Source organism: Rhinatrema bivittatum, chromosome 2, assembly GCF_901001135.1.
Source record: "Rhinatrema bivittatum chromosome 2, aRhiBiv1.1, whole genome shotgun sequence".
Taxonomy (NCBI): Eukaryota; Metazoa; Chordata; class Amphibia; order Gymnophiona; family Rhinatrematidae; genus Rhinatrema; species Rhinatrema bivittatum.
Window position 1 is genome coordinate 100,822,396 of NC_042616.1, and position 16,317 is coordinate 100,838,712.

The following is a 16,317-nucleotide window of genomic DNA, read 5'->3' on the forward strand; positions in this document are numbered from 1 at the left end:
CTCATACAGGATGTTTATCCTGTTGGACTCTATGCCATCCCGGACATAAAGCGCCACACTTCTTCCCGGGTGCTCCTCTCTGTCATTGCGATATAATTTGTACTCCGGTACAGCACTGTCCCATTGGTTATCCCTTTTCTTTTTTTTTCCTCATAACTATTCTCAGTAGGGGGAAAAATAAAATTGAAAGAAGGGGCATGCCCCTTTGGCGCGCGGCTTCAGTGCGCTGGTGGCAATGAGCAGCAGGGCGCCACAATTTCTAGTCCTTGGGGTCCTCCTACCGGCAAGGTGGCCAGATAGTGCCCGATGGAATAGAAGCCTCCAAACTGGCAAGTCAGGGCAGATGGTAAAATCAAAAGGTCCCCCTCACTCACTGCAGGGTGCCTTGATTTCTAGTTCTCGGGTCCTCCAATGGGCAAGGTGGCCAGATAGTGCCTGATAGAATAGAAGCTTCCAAACCAGCAAGTCAGGGCAGATGGTAAAGTCACAAGGTCCCCCAGATAGGGCTTTTATTAGGAGGTTTTCAGTGATAACGGCAGGGGTCAGTGTAATCTTCATTTTATCAGAAGATCTGGCAATGTGGGATATTGTTTTGACAACATTCAATGGGATGTGGGTCATGCAGATTACAGAGGTATCCATTCGGGATATTGAGTTATATACCAATGCACAGGAGCGTGCGGTTTTGGATTGTTCTGGCAGGACTCTTGGTGCACAGGAAGATGGCCTGTGGAATGGATAGAGAATGGTGCAACCAAGAACATTATTTTCTTACAGGCCGATACAGTACAGTGCTGCGGCAACATGCAAATACATGTTGATGGTCCTATTAGTTATTCCCATGAGATTGGGTCCCTAGCGCCTCTTTTTACAGCGGGCCCTCATTTGAATACTGAATCGCGTGCACAGGAGAGCGGGCGCTCGCCCACTCTCCCACAACTTTTACTGAATCGGCCTGTTAAAGTTGTTTCCTATAGTCATAGCTTTTGCGATTTTGGGTCATGGTTTGAGAGATAAGAAAGTGTTGTTCTGGTGCAACATGCTTGGAGTAATATAGGTCATTAAAAGGCAATCTGTTATATGTAAAAGTGTTTTGACTTTATTGCATGAATTCGTGGAATATCACTGTTATGGCAAGACAAATTCCGGGCATTGATAATTCCATAGCGGATACCCTTGATTGTTCTAAGTGGGTCCTATTTCTGCATCTTGCTCCTCAGGCAGGAGAAAGGGGTTATCTGGTACCGAATTATCTGTGGAAATTTGGACAGATGAAACTTGGACCTGCATCAGGCCTTGCTGGCCCAGGTGGCTTGGATATCATATAATAAAGGCAGAGGTGCTGTGTCTGAGTTTTTGCAGGGCTAAGGGTGGGAGTCAGGCCCAGTGTCAGGCGATGAATTGATATAGGTTTTATGGGCCAAGCAATCCAGTTATTCGTTAGTTATTGTAAGGGCCAACATAGCCGGGTTTTCCTTTTTTCAGAAGGTTAAAGGCTGGGGTAATCCTATGAATAGTTTTCCGGTTAACTTTTATTGGGTGGGTGGGAGAGGAGTAGAGGTCCATCAGAGGACAGTCTCGGCTGATAGCATATAATGAATTGTTCACTTCTGAATTTTTTTACCACAGATTTAAAGGTTGTCATATGAGGTGGCATTATTCCAAACGACATTTAGTTTTGCATTTTCCGGGACAATGCGAGTGGGCAAGCTAATGGTGGTTTCAACCGGGATGCTGGGTTCAGGAAGTTTATGCTGCAAGAACATGAAAATTTCGGCCGAATTTGTGTGCTTGTGAATTTATAAATCAAAGACAGACCAGAAGGGTTTGGGGGCAAGTAGCTACACGTAAGAGAATGCCGGAGAGTTCAGCTGTCTGTTAAGAAGTACCCTTGATTTTCAGTTTGTGCCACCAAAGCTAGAGGGTCAGTTCCTGGTGAAAGGCGACGGGTCTCCTCTGACTCAGTATTAATTTGCTAGTGTACTCAAGAAGGTGATAAGGTTGACAGGATGGGATGAGAGTGTATACAAAACTCACTTTTTCTAAATAGTGGCAGCAACAAGCACGGCTGCGGCTGGGATGTCATCGGAGGAGATAAGACGCCTAGGCCTGTGGTGGTCAGAGATGTTGGCAGGGTATATTCACCTGGGGAAAGGTGGTTCTTTGTTGCAGGCTTAAGCTGCTTTTGTTTCTCTTATTTTCTTGCAGAACCTAGGAAGTGATTGATTGAGAATGGGTGTGCCTGGGTTGTGGACCACTCATTTGTGCATTGGAAATACAGAAGAGCTGTGGATCTGCCATATGGTGAGCATCTGGGATTGGATTCTGCCAATAAGCAAGTTTGTTGATTTGGATATAGAGGTAAGTGATTGGACCAGTTGGTACCGACAGTAATGGAACAACTACATTGCAGGAGGCTGCCTGCAGCTTTGATTATTCATCTCAGAGGTAACGATCTGGGATCGTGGACGTATCACCAATTTATATTGACAGCTAAAAAGGATTTGGGGCTTTTAATGAATTTGATGCCCAGAACTCATGTTATTTGGTCTGATATTTTGGTGCTGATCAGGCTCTATGGAAGCGAAGGGTTCAAAAGGTCAACCAGCAGGTTGGGTCTTGGGTAGAGTCCCAAGAGAGGGGCAGGGTTCATCATGAATGGGTGTTGGACAGGTGTCCAAGGTTGCATATGGATGATGGGGTTCATTTGTGAGATATTGGGGTTGCCCTTTTCAACAATTTGCTTAAGAGGCCTTGGAGGTTTTATTGTTATTTAGGTTGTCGGCTGCAGTTGGGGGGACGAGGCTTGTGGTAGTAAACCCGAGCCTAGAGGAGTTATATGTAACATGTTATTGAAGTTGATGGCAGGGGAGGGGGGCTAGTGTACCTGGGGGGTGGGGGGGTGGGAGTGGCGAGTGGCTACACATAGCCAGTACGGACAGGGAAGTCTTGGCCTGGCTAGGATTTTCTCTTGTTGGGGCTTGGTGGAGAGGATTGGCTGGGCAGAATATGACCCCTTGAGCATCAAAACTGGGGTGGTACCTGCAGTGTGCTGCTGAGTTGTGGCAGTATGCCGTTCCGGGTATGGATGGGTGGGTGAGGGGTTGCTTGACTGTTGATGTACAGTACAAGTTTTGCTGGCTCGGGTTCCATATGTTATGTTAATAAACTGTGGCCTTGTTTAACCCAGCTCACTTGAGTCTCCTGTGTTTGTAAAAGGGGGGAGGGGAAGAATGCCCAAGGTTCCCATCTGCCCATGGTATTAGAAAGCTAGCTGTTGTTGTGCCCTAATGCTGACATGTAGTTGTGAATGGTGACTCACCTTACTCTGCTTCAAGCTATAGGATAAGATACAGATCTGTAAAATAGCATCAAGAGAAAATGCAACATAAAGCAGAACTGTAACAAAATTCAGCAGTATAGTCTTCAAAAATATAATGCAGAGTCTCCATTCCTAGAAACAATTTTGAATTAAAAAAAAAAAAGTGCTATTAAAATTAGAAATGTCCTTTGCTGAAATATTTTTGCATTTTGAGATCATCCATATATGTTATGCTTAAAAGAACTTATGTTATGGGCTATTGTTTAGATTTAGGAAAATTCTATTAGATTTACAGATAAGCAACAGTTTCAGGGGAAAACCCCCCCCCAAATAGGCTAAAAGGTTCCAGACGTGTACGTGCATCTGTTTTTCAGTCCAGGTATTAGTGGCTAGTGAAAAGCCTGATAGCAGATTATTGCAAAGTGGGCACATCTCATCACTGTGGCTTGGTTGACAGCGTTTCAGGCTGTGTGTGTCTCTGCTGGATTGGCTGAGTGAGAGCAGGAAGCCTGGAGCTGGATTGGCTGGGATTTGCAGCCGTTGCTATGACTCTGTTGCTAGGATCATCACTGTCTCCAGGCCCTGCAGGAAACATGTAATGAATTATGGATGGTTGATTTTCTGAAAGAGGCCTGATCTGTAATGCAGATGAGCTCCAAGTCTCTCCCCCCCGTCCTCCCCCCCACCTTCCACACACTCCCTCCCTCCCACACCTTCCTTTTCTTCTTGGTTCTTACAAAAAAAAAAAATATCTGAGTTTTAAATCAGAATCTGGCATTTACGTAATCCCAGTTGCCACGGCATTGACTCCTGAATACTGATGTTAATTCTTATGCAAAGAGAGGGCTGGAGGTCACTATCTGTTATTTGTTCAGGAAAAGCTAGTAGGATTTTCACTAAACCCTGTGACCCTTTGGGGTAATTTTTTTTTTTTTTTTGTTCCAAGACAAAATCGGATACAAACACTAGAAGTCTTGTTTTTTGTTTTTTTTCTAAATATTTGGCGGAAATCTTTCCCTTGGTCTGTAGAGATGTTTGGAAGGTATTGACTGTGAAGTGACCGGCACACCGGTGCGTGGAGCTCTCATTTTCTTCTTTTTTAATGGAAATATTTGCCTGGATATGACCTGGGGGGACCCCTGTGCGGTTTAGGACTCTTTAATCATTGCCTTCAATAGGTTTCTGCTATGGAGGGGTATTCATTCTCTGTCTGTAACTGCTACGTTTACAATATGCTTACTTCACACATGTGAAGAAACCCTGAATGTTATTATATAAATGCAATGTGCTCGCCTGGCCTTTCTGCATGATACATACAGGACTTTACTAATGCCCAAACGTGAAGTAAATGGGTCATCTCAACTGACTATTAAGAATTTCTCTAACTGTGATGGATCAGTGAAGCACAAGGCATACCCCAGATTATGTGACAATACATTTAGTTGGATAATTAGGAAAGAAATCTGCAGCCAGAAAGAGAATCCTAGGTCTCATCTCCATAAAGGCCTTATGCTGAATCTGGGTGGACCTATGAAACTCAGGGAAAACACAGCAGTGTGTCCTTATTATGAAAACAGGCTTTTAAAACACGGTTCCTATGAGGCTGTAGGACACGCACTGTCAGTAAAGTAGCTTCTGAACAGTTTCTCCTGTGATTGCCTAGAGCAGCAGTCAGATTTAAATTGTACACTGTGACTAAGCAGTCCTGATCTTCCCCAGATACATACACTGTCTGTTCTTCTCAGAGAAGACTCTTGCTTTATGTGGTATTTATTCAGAAGGAAATTTAAAGATTTCAATCAAATAGTTTTCATGCACATCTTGAGGAAAAAGCAATAATGCGCAAAGAATATTAACAAATCGTAAATTGCACTCTGGGGCTCACTTCTACAAAATCTCGGCCTTATTTTGCATACAAGGTTTTCCTTTGGGAGAGCTCCTTTCATCTTCTGCAGGGCTGCGGTTTTCTCCTTGCAGCCCTGTCTATAAGGTTTTCTCCTTGCAGCCCTGTCTATAATTCTTATGCTCCCTACCAGGGCTTAATTTATAGGCAGAAGGGAAGTGGAACTGTGGAGGGGTAAGATGGGCGGAGCCAGGGCCAGGTATGAACTCTCTCGCACATACATTCATACACATACACATACCCAAATCAAAGCTATGTGGCTGCCCTTTTCTCAGGGTAAGCAGCTCTGCTTCCTCCAAGGGCTGGGGGGGGGGGGGGGGGGGGGGGGGGGGCGCATAAGTGATCCATGCAACTACTGGGTCTGTTTCCTCAGGGGAGTCAGAACTGATATACACTGCTGGCTTTGCTCCGCTTTCTCAAGTCCCTGAAAAGAGGTGGCATAATGCCATTCTGGGTTGTTCTGCCAGAACGTACATCCTCGGTAATGAACACAAAAAGGGGTTGAATTAGCATAAGTTTGAAAGTTGTGAGCAATAGTGCCATCCATCAAGACCAGGGTTGAAGCCTTAACAACTGGCATTATTGCTCACAACTTTCAAACTTTTTAACTCAACGCACAATTAAGCTCTGGAATTTGTTGCCAGAGGATGTGGTTAGTACAGTTAGTGTAGCTGGGTTTAAAAAAGGTTTGGATAAGTTCATGGAGGAGAAGTCCATTAACTGCTATTAATCAAGTTGACTTAGAAAATAGCCACTGCTAATACTAGCAACAGTAGCATGGGATCTACTTAGTGTTTGGGTACTTGCCAGGTACTTGTAGCCTGGATGGGCTACTGTTGGAAACAGGATGCTGGGCTAGATGGACCTTTGGTCTGACCCAGTATGGCATTTTCTTTTGTTCTTAACTTATGCTAATTCAAACCTTTGTTTTATGTCTGTTCTTTGCACTGCAGTGTCTGCTTCAATATCACCTCTTCATTTTCTGTTCCCTGCGATACAGGAGAAGTGTGTTGGGGGGAGGGAGAACAAGAGAGGAGGGTCTGGCTAATAGAGCAGAGTGGCTGCTCTCCTCTCTGTGCTTCAGGCTCAGTCCCTCTTCTTCTCTTCCATGCAGGCTGCCTGGAGGGGGAAGGGCTGAAGAAGAATATCCCTGCTGCTCTGACTCTTAAGCCTGAAAAGAAGTACTGGAACTGCATTCCACCTCCTTCCCCCACAAATTAAGCCCTGCTCTCCAATATTCACTCCTTGTGTTTAGGGTAACGTAATTTTACAATGGCTCACATAGGGCTGAAGTCCGCATGTGGAAAGTACACGCAGGCGTCAGCCCAAATTTTCAAAGCATGCTTATGTGAAAGTGCACATTTATTTACGTGCATTCTTTCAGAAAATTAAAGGATGCATGTAAATGGTTTTTCCCAACTCAACTCCCTCCTCATGAATCCTTCTTTCTGTTATGCTTAAAAGTACATGCAAAATAGATTTTGCACATATCTTTACACACACAACTCCCAAGGAAATTTTCGAAAAGCTCACTTACCCACATCAAACCATGCTTTATACATGTAAAGGCTGTTGGAAAACAAGGCCCTAAGAGGGCAATTTTTTAAAACCATTTACCTGTCTGAAAATTGCTGACCTTGCATGCATGTAAAAGTGCATACGGGGATCAACAATGTGCATGCTTTTACCTGTGCTCAGAGAGGCGGGGATAAGTGAGGGAAGGCAACGACATGCAGTTTTGCATGAAAAAGAATTCACAGAAAAATCAGGTGCAAATTTCTGTGGGTATCTGTTCCCTAGGCAGTTTTCAAAGGGAAAATACATGCATACTTTGAGAACTGGTGCAAAGTTTGCTTATAGAAAGTCCTCATCCACCTTGAACCATGGTACCTCACTTTCAGAAAGATAGCAAAGGCATGGATCTTCATCCAGACCTTCTCTCAGTCTGTTAGTTAATCAATCTAGCCCACTTAGGGTTGCCAACTGTCCAGAATTTGTCTGAATTGAACAGATTTTTGGGGTACTGTCCTGAAAAAAGGTAATGTCCTGATTTTTAGCACTCATGCTGCAGGTTAGCGTCTGATCCTCCCCTTCAATTATATAATATAGTTAGGGACCTTCAGTTTCAAATTTTATTTTATTTTCCCTGGAAATTTATCAGTGTTTATTACAACAAATAAAAATTGAGAAAATCAGTGTAAAAAACAAGCTAATTTCTTTCCACTGATTTTCTCCCTTTTTTGTTTGTTGTAATAAACAGTGATACATTTCCACAAAAAATACAATAAGAAGTCTGAGAACTAGTGGTCATGATATCAGGCTCTGAAGAGGTAGAGTCAGGAATAATATAGGAAAATATTTTTTCACAGAAAGGATGGTGGATGTATGGAATAACCTCCCAGTGCAGGTGGTAGAGGCAAAAACAATAACAATTAAAGAAGGCACGGGATCATTAATTGCCAAGAAGTGAGGGAAAAGCCAGAGACCAAATGGGTCTAAGACACTGTAGCAGAAAGTAATTGAGCAAACTTGCAGGCTGATACAATGAAGTCATGCTCAGCATTGAGCGCCCAGTTTCCTAATGCGTACCCAGCCATCTCTTCTGGGCATGCAAGTCAATATTTAAATGAGGGGGTCACGCTAAAAGGAGGTGCTAGGGACAATTGCGCACCTCTAACGCCTCCTTGGCAGCCCAGGAGAGGTGGCTGTTAGCGGGTTAAGAAATCAGACGCCGAGGTGGTGACCTGGATTGCAAATTGGTTGATGGACAGAAGACAATGTGTGATGGTAAATGGAACCTTCCCTGAAGAGAGAGCGGTTTTAAGTGGTGTACCGCAAGGATCGGTGTTGGGACCGGTCCTGTTCAATATCTTTGTGAGCGACATTGCGGATGGGATAGAAGGCAAGGTTTGTCTTTTCGCGGATGACACTAAGATCTGCAACAGAGTGGACACGCCGGAAGGAGTGGAGAGAATGAGACGGGATCTAAGGAAACTGGAAGAGTGGTCGAAGATATGGCAGCTGAGATTCAATGCCAAGAAGTGCAAAGTCATGCATATGGGGAGTGGAAATCCGAATGAACTGTATTCGATGGGGGGGGGGAAAGGCTGATGTGCACGGAGCAGGAGAGGGACCTTGGGGTGATAGTGTCTAATGATATGAAGTCTGCGAAACAATGCGACAAGGCGATAGCAAAAGCCAGAAGAATGCTGGGCTGCATAGAGAGAGGAATATCGAGTAAGAAAAGGGAAGTGATTATTCCCTTGTACAGGTCCTTGGTGAGGCCTCACCTGGAGTACTGTGTTCAGTTCTGGAGACCGTATCTACAAAAAGACAAAGACAAGATGGAAGCGGTACAGAGAAGGGCGACCAGGAAGGTGGAGGATCTTCATCGGATGACATACGAGGAGAGATTGAAGAATCTAAATATGTACACCCTGGAGGAAAGGAGGAGCAGAGGTGATATAATACAGACTTTCAGATACTTGAAAGGTTTTAATGATCCAAAGACAACAACAAACCTTTTCCGTAGGAAAAAAATCAGCAGAACCAGGGGTCACGATTTGAAGCTCCAGGGAGGAAGATTCAGAACCAACGTCAGGAAATATTTCTTCACGGAGAGGGTGGTGGATGCCTAGAATGCCCTTCCAGAGGAAGTGGTGAAGACCAGAACTGTGAAGGACTTCAAAGGGGCGTGGGATAAACACTGTGGATCCATAAATTCAAGAGGCTGCCAATGAAGAGTGGGGGACTCGCCAGAATGATGGCTACTGCCTGGAGACAATACCCTTATTCAATAAACATACACATGGTTACTGTGACTCCAACATCACTCTAAGCTTCAACAGCAAGAGGAAATATGGAAAAAAGGATTTGTACTCACAAAGAGGGGAGTAGCTGGCTTGTTACGGCGGTTACTACCCCAAACCAAATAAGCCTGATACTTCACTTTCAATGCATATCCAGCATAGTTCTCTGCTTCAACGGCAGGGCAGAAGAAAAAAGGGTTCGCACTCACAAAGCGGGGAGTAGCTGGCTTGTTACGGCGGTTACTACCCCAAACCAAATGTGCCTGATACTTCACTTTCGATGCATATCCAGCATGGCTCTCTGCTTCAACAGCATGGGAGAAAGACTGATACATCACGCATTTCCAGCATAGCTCTCTGCTTCAACGGCAGGGGAAAAGAAAAACTGATACTTCACGCATATCCAGCATAGCTCCCTGCTTCAACGGCAGGGGAGAAGAAAAACAACCAATAAGGGCTGTATAACATAGTCTGGGTAAAACAAATAAGCATGGGTGTAGCTTGCTTATTGCGGCGGTTACTACCCCTACTACCCCTAACTAATCAAGCTAGACATTTCACTTGGATGCAGCTCCATCACTGCTCTCTACATTAATGGTGGGGGTGGAAGGGAAATAGAACCAAGAGCTAAGAGAAACAGATAAGTATGAGAGAAAAAATGTGTGAGGCTTGCCGGGCAGACTGGATGGGCCGTTTGGTCTTCTTCTGCCGTCATTTCTATGTTTCTATGTCTGTTTTCCTAACCTGGGCACAGCCACAGGTTTGGAAAATGGATGCTCGTTAATTGAGTGTCCCTTTTCCTTACCTGACTGCCAGCATTTATTTTTAAACTTTTTTTTTTTTAACCTTTTGGTTTCTCTGACTTAATATCGCCGCAATATTAAGTCGGAAGATATACAGAAAAGCAGTATTTTCTGCTTTTCTGTACACTTTTTTGGGCTGTTCAGAATTTAACGCCTGCTCTGGGCTGCCATTAACTTCTGAGCATACAAATGTGCGGATCGGGCGCACATTTCTTTTTGTATTTAGGGTGAATAGCTTTGCATGTGATAAGCGCTATTAGTTTCGGTGGGGGGGGGGGGGGGGGGGGGGGGGGGGGGGGAGGTTGGACGCGCATTTTGGATGCGCTAAACCCCTTATGGTATAAGGGGTTGTAGACACACTTTTTGGAAGCGTGTCCAACCGCGTGTTAAACAGTGCGCTCAGCTCAGTGCACTTTACTGTATCGGCCTGTAGATTGGTCCTTATCTGCTATCAAATTATAGGTTTCTGTTGTTTTGTAATGGTGGTAATAAAAGTCACATGTGCGTAAACCCCATCAGTGAAGATCAGAGCTGGATTTAAGCAAATGGCATCAAGCGTGAAAAGCAACCCCTCTCAACTGATGGCACCCCCCCCCCCCCCCAGACTTTTCTTCAGCTTCGGAGGGATGGGATCTGCCACAGCTATGCAATTTCAGTCTTCGGTCATGCCCAGGTTGGGCCTGTCTTCAACCGTGGCAAGATGGAATATGCCACAGCCAGGCTAGGAGTGTCTTTGGCCCCCAGTGGGATGGGATCCACCATAGCCATGCAATTCCTCTCTTTATCTGCAGTGGATGGGATCCACTGTGACCACACTGGGCCTCTCCTTTTCTATCTTCATGGTGTTCAGGGCACCCTTCATCTGATGGCACCCTGGGCAATCACCCTGCTCGCTCACCCCAAAAACCAGTCCCATTGAAGATATTAAACAGCATCTTCAAATGTCCGGAAATTTGATGGTTAAAAGTTGGCAACTTAAGCCCACTGCCCATGATCACTTGCTAGGGAGGACCAATAGAGACTTTGCTCTTGACACTGGTGCTGATATTGTACTTGCAAACTATTCAACGATATTGTATCTGCCGCCTGTCAATTAAATTAACCAAGCTGCACCACCCACAAGCACTTGCATTGGAGGGTGATAGAGTTATTGTTCAAGATCTGGTACTGAATTTGTTTTGTGGACTAATCTAAATTAGTTCTGTTACTGTTTACCAAAGTTCAAGAGCCTGTTATGATACTACTTGTGAAGCCACGCTAATTTATCGTAATCTGCTTTGAGGCCAGTTTTGGAAAAAAGTAGAATATCAAATGTTTGGAAATAAATGAACAAACAAATAAAAAATACCTCCAGACTTTGCAACTGCCTGCATATTTTTGAAAATTGCTCACCTAAATTTAGTAGCAATTTCTTCCAAAAAAGTGTACCTCTGTTTCACCCTCTGAGACACAAAAGATTGCATGCATGTCCACATAATCCAAATCTCATGGAGATCTACTGTTTTTAATTACCACTGGAGATGGAGAGAAAAAAAAATGTAACTGGAGCGGTAAATTTTATGATTCCCTCCAGGCTTATCCCCTCAAGAGAGCCAACCATTCGCTGCAGTCTCAAAGTCCCTGATTCCTCATCTGTGCCCTGACTACTTTTTGCTCCAATAATCAAGCTACATACATGCTCATAGCCACACTACTCGAGTCCTGTGGTGAGATGGGGATGATGTCTACCTTCAATAGCCAGAGGGAGGAACTGCAAAATCCATGCGTGCTGAAGTGGGGGTCGGACCAATCCTCACAGGTGAAAGAGGCCTCAGGAAGAGATGAACCAGCCTCTGCCAGTACCCTTTCTGACTGTGGACCTCTTGTCTCAGACAGGCCAGATTCTGCCACCCATACAACAAAGTAATCCATCAGGACAGAACTCTGAGTTGGTCTTCAGTTGCATATGTACACAGCTTTCCCTTGCACTTTATCATGCTGAAGGCTTCAGGACAGGTCCAATATGTGGAGCTTTCACAGTGTGTGTCTAATCAGTGTTAGCCATCTTGCCTCCACGAGCACCAAAAACATAATTTTTTTTTATGCATAAACACATTTAATAAACAGATAAACCAAACTGTATCTACATATACACAAATATACCACATAAATATTTTAAACTATACAAATACAGGCTGAATCACAAAGGTGCACTACTATGTAATGCATGTTATTTACCATTACTTTCATTGGTTCTATTGAGGTCTATTCATTAATAATGCATGTTATTGTGAGAGAGAACGTGGATGAATAGGCCTTAGAGACTACATGTCATATAAAAAAATATCATACACATATTCAGAAATACAGAAGTCAATATTCAAAAGCCATTTAGAATTGCTTTTGACAATGCAGTGCTGTTTACAGCGCTAGAAGGCACTAGAGGTAGCGCTAGAAGTAGTGCTGCATTGTCGGAAGCCAGTGAGTTAAGATTGCACTCCCAGCAGGAGTTGATTTTTAGTGGAGGGGTGGGATAGTTGTGCTTCTGAGAATGTAGGGTCAGGGGAGATCTATGGAGGGACCGGGTAGGAAACAGGATTTATATGTTCGTTAAACAGGAATGGGTTGGGGGAGGGGGTGGTGACCTACCAACTGCCACAGTTTAAAATGATAAAATGTTTAAAAAGACCTAAAAAGTTGGCTTTTCTGTAATGCCTATGAGGAATACAACCAGCAGAAGTAGATGGTGTATCCAGTTACAATTTTATGTTTAGTATTAGGTTTTGTTGTCCTGCCTTTTCTCAGTTTTTCTATTTATTTTTACATTTGATGCCTTGTTATATTATTTTTACAAATATGCTTTTATGTCTTTTGTGATATGAAGTGTATCTCATAGTTAAGAATTGCTCTTTTAAGTTTTATTGGCTTTTATGGTATTGTCTTAGGTTTATTTTATGACACTGTAAACCGTTGTGATGGAAGTGTAACTCATAGTTAAGATTTGTTCTTTTAAGTTTCCTTGACTTTTATGGTATTGTTTTTATGTTTATTTTTATGACACTGTAAACTGTTGTGATGGAACCACTCTAAACGACGGTATATAACATTTTATAAACAAACAAATAAATAAATAAATAAAATATTGTAGGAGGAGTTTGCATGGAGGAGGGTGTATACGAAATTTGAGTGGGGGGGGGGGGGGGGGGCGGAGAATTGGGCCGCAGGCCCTTTAACTTTTTTTTCCCTTGCCTTTGACAGCACTACTTAACCGGTTAGGAAGTTATCTGGCCACATAAAGCCAGATAATTTTAAACCTAACCTGCCATATCTAAAAGCTAGCCAGTTAGGTTTAAAGTTATCCAGCTAAATGTATCCCACTGAATATCTGGTACATGTTATCCGGTTAAATTTAGCCAGATAACTTGTCCACCAAACAGCCTATTGGATATTGGCCTCACAGCATTTATATATAGGGGTGGTATGGGGGTATGGGGGGGGGGGGGCTTTGCTGAAAAGATATATCAAAAGATTGCAGTTATTCCAAAATGTTGTGGTGCATTTTCTCACTGGTGTGAAATTTCATTATAGCATTTTGTCAATTTTAGGAAATATATACTGGCTTCCAATAGATTACCATATTCAGTTTAAAAATTCCTTTTTTAAAGCCATGAAAGGATTTAGGCCCCCTTCTACCTGAGTAAGCACTTTTGAACCTTCCTATAGGCTTCACTCAGTGGATGAAGCCCTTTTAGTGACTCCATCCCATTCTGAGTTGAGACCGGGTGACCAGAGAGTTAGATCAGGGGAGAGTGCTAGATGTAGCTTACTTGGATTTCAGCAAGACCTTTGACATGGTTCTGCATTGAAACAAACGAGCACCCTAAAGTGACTAATTGGGTTAGAAATTGATTTTATTGGGAGGTAACAAAGGGTAGTAGCAAATGAAGTTGACTCTGAGGAAAGGGGGGATTACCAGTTGTGTGCTACAAGGTTCGGTCCTTGGGATGGTTCTCTTTAACCATCCCAAGGACAGCAATATTGCAGAAGGGCTATCAAAAAATGTTTGCCTTTTGCAAATAATACCAAAATCTGCAATAGGCTAGACATCCTGGAAGGTATGGAAAATATGAGGAGGAAGCTAGTGAAGCCTGAGGAATGGCCTAGAGTTTAGCAGCTTAACTATAATGCTAAAAATTGCAGAGTTATGTAGGTTGCAAAAACCCAGTGAAGAGGTACAGCATTTTATTTATTTATTTATACACATTTGATATCCCACCTGTATCAAGAAGTTCTCAAACTGGATTACAATCAGGTTACAGTTAGATTCTTATAATAATGAATAGGTTACTGTCTACGTAATCTAGATAGGATTGCACAAAAGAGGGCATGTTAGAATATGATTGAACATATGGAGGGAAAGGTAATTAAGGGCAGCAGAGGATGGGATGGAATGGGAGTCAGGTTAACTGAAAGAAACAGTAAATCGATTATAGGGGGGAGGGGGGGGGTTAGGAATCTAGTGCCACAGAAGTGAAAAACCATAAGGGAGAGGATAAAGCTGAGTCTCAAGACCAAGTTCTGTTAGTGAAGGGATACTGGGAGTTAGGGAAAGGCCTAGTTGTATAACTAGGGCTTGGCTCTTTTCCTGAAGGTGAGCTAGGAAGTCTCTTGGCGAAAGGAAAGCAGTATCTTGTTCCAGAGATAGGGGATGAAGCAGCTGAATGCAAGCAATCTAGTGCAGGTTGATCTAACAGAAGCTAGAAGGGTGGAGGATAGAAGGGCCATTTGGGAAGAATGGCGTTCCCTTGCAGAGGTGTAGGAGAATAGAAGCTGGAAGAGGTAGTCTGGGACCATATTATTAATACACATGAAGACAAAGCAGAGAGTTTTGAATTGGATTCTGTTTTCAATTGGGAGCCAGTATAACTATCTTAAGATAGGGCTTATAGCATGGATATTTTTTCAAGAATATGAGGATAATTTAGTATAGCTTAGAAGGTATCTGATGGCTTCTTTTTTCCTCCATTTTATCTTGTTTATTTTTAAACATTATTTAATATTTTTTATTTTACTTTTTAAACTTAATTTTACTTATTGATTTATAAACATTTGTTTTAAATGTTATTTTATTTTTGTAACTTTTATTTTTTATTTAATTTACTTATTTTTCCTAGAAATCTATTATTTTTGCTTTTTGATTGTTTACCACTATAATAGTTTATAAACTGAATGGTGGTCAATAAAATCAATAAATAATAGTAATAATAATAATAAAAATAATGTGATCTGGAGCTTTGAGGTTATGTTGTGAGATTCCTTGGAGTAGGGAATTATAGTAATCAATTCAGTTGGTGATTAAAGCATGTATCACAATGGCCAGGTTGTATTTATCGAAAACATTTTGGAATTAACGAGTCTGGTATAGGTCCTTTGAGCTTTGGGTTTCCATTGTAAGGCTGTGGGAGTAAAGTATTTCTGTGGACAAAAGAAGAACAGAATCTGGGGTTGATCATATCTGATGATCTTAAGGTGGCTAAACAAGTAGACAAAGGCTATGGCAAAAACCAGAAGGATGCTTGGGTGCATAGGAAGAGGAATACCCAATAGGAAAAAGGAGATAATAATGCTTCTGAGGCATAACAGGAGACTATAATTCTTTATTTATCATTTTCAAAATAACAAAAAGGTATTTCTTTAGGTATAATTACTACACTCTGGATATTAAAAATAAATACACTGAAATAGAATCGATTTTTCATTACATGAAACAAAACTGTTATCCAGTATCCTCTCTTGAAACTTTAAATAGAAGCAGAAATTTTTTTTTAAGTAATTTCTACCTATTGACAATTTAAATACAGTTTGCAGGAATTTCAAGTAACTACGGCTGGGAGGCAAGAGGAAAACAAAGTGAGAGAATCATGAGAATCAAATAATTACAGCATTGACATTAACATAGGACTAGCTGGAACTATTCCTTAAATATCCCCTACTAGTCAGCCGGGGAAGATGTAATAGGTCTACGAGCATCTAAGAATTGACGAAGCTGATCTATTTGAAAAAAGATAAAACATTCATCTCCTTTTTTCAAACTACACTTACACGGATAATGTAGTGAAAAGGTATATCCTACAGATACAGCATCCTGCCTTAAAGAAAGAAATTCTCTCCTTCTAATTTGTGTAATCTGGGCCAGATCTGGATAAATTCTAATTGCTTGACCATAAAACATTAAAGGAAATTTTCTAAAGAAATTAAGCATAACACCATTTAGATCTTGCACAGTAATAAACGCAGCAAGTAAAGTATTTCGTTCTAATACATCTGTTTCGGAATTTTCTAAGTAGCTAGTCAAATTCAATGGAATAGATGAAACTGGAGCAGTCCCCATAGTGGAAGGTCTGTTATTCAGAAATTTGCAAAAATTTATAGACGGCATATTTTCGTCAGTATATCCCAGGCCTTCCCTAAAGAGTCTCTTCAATGTCATGAAAGGAATTT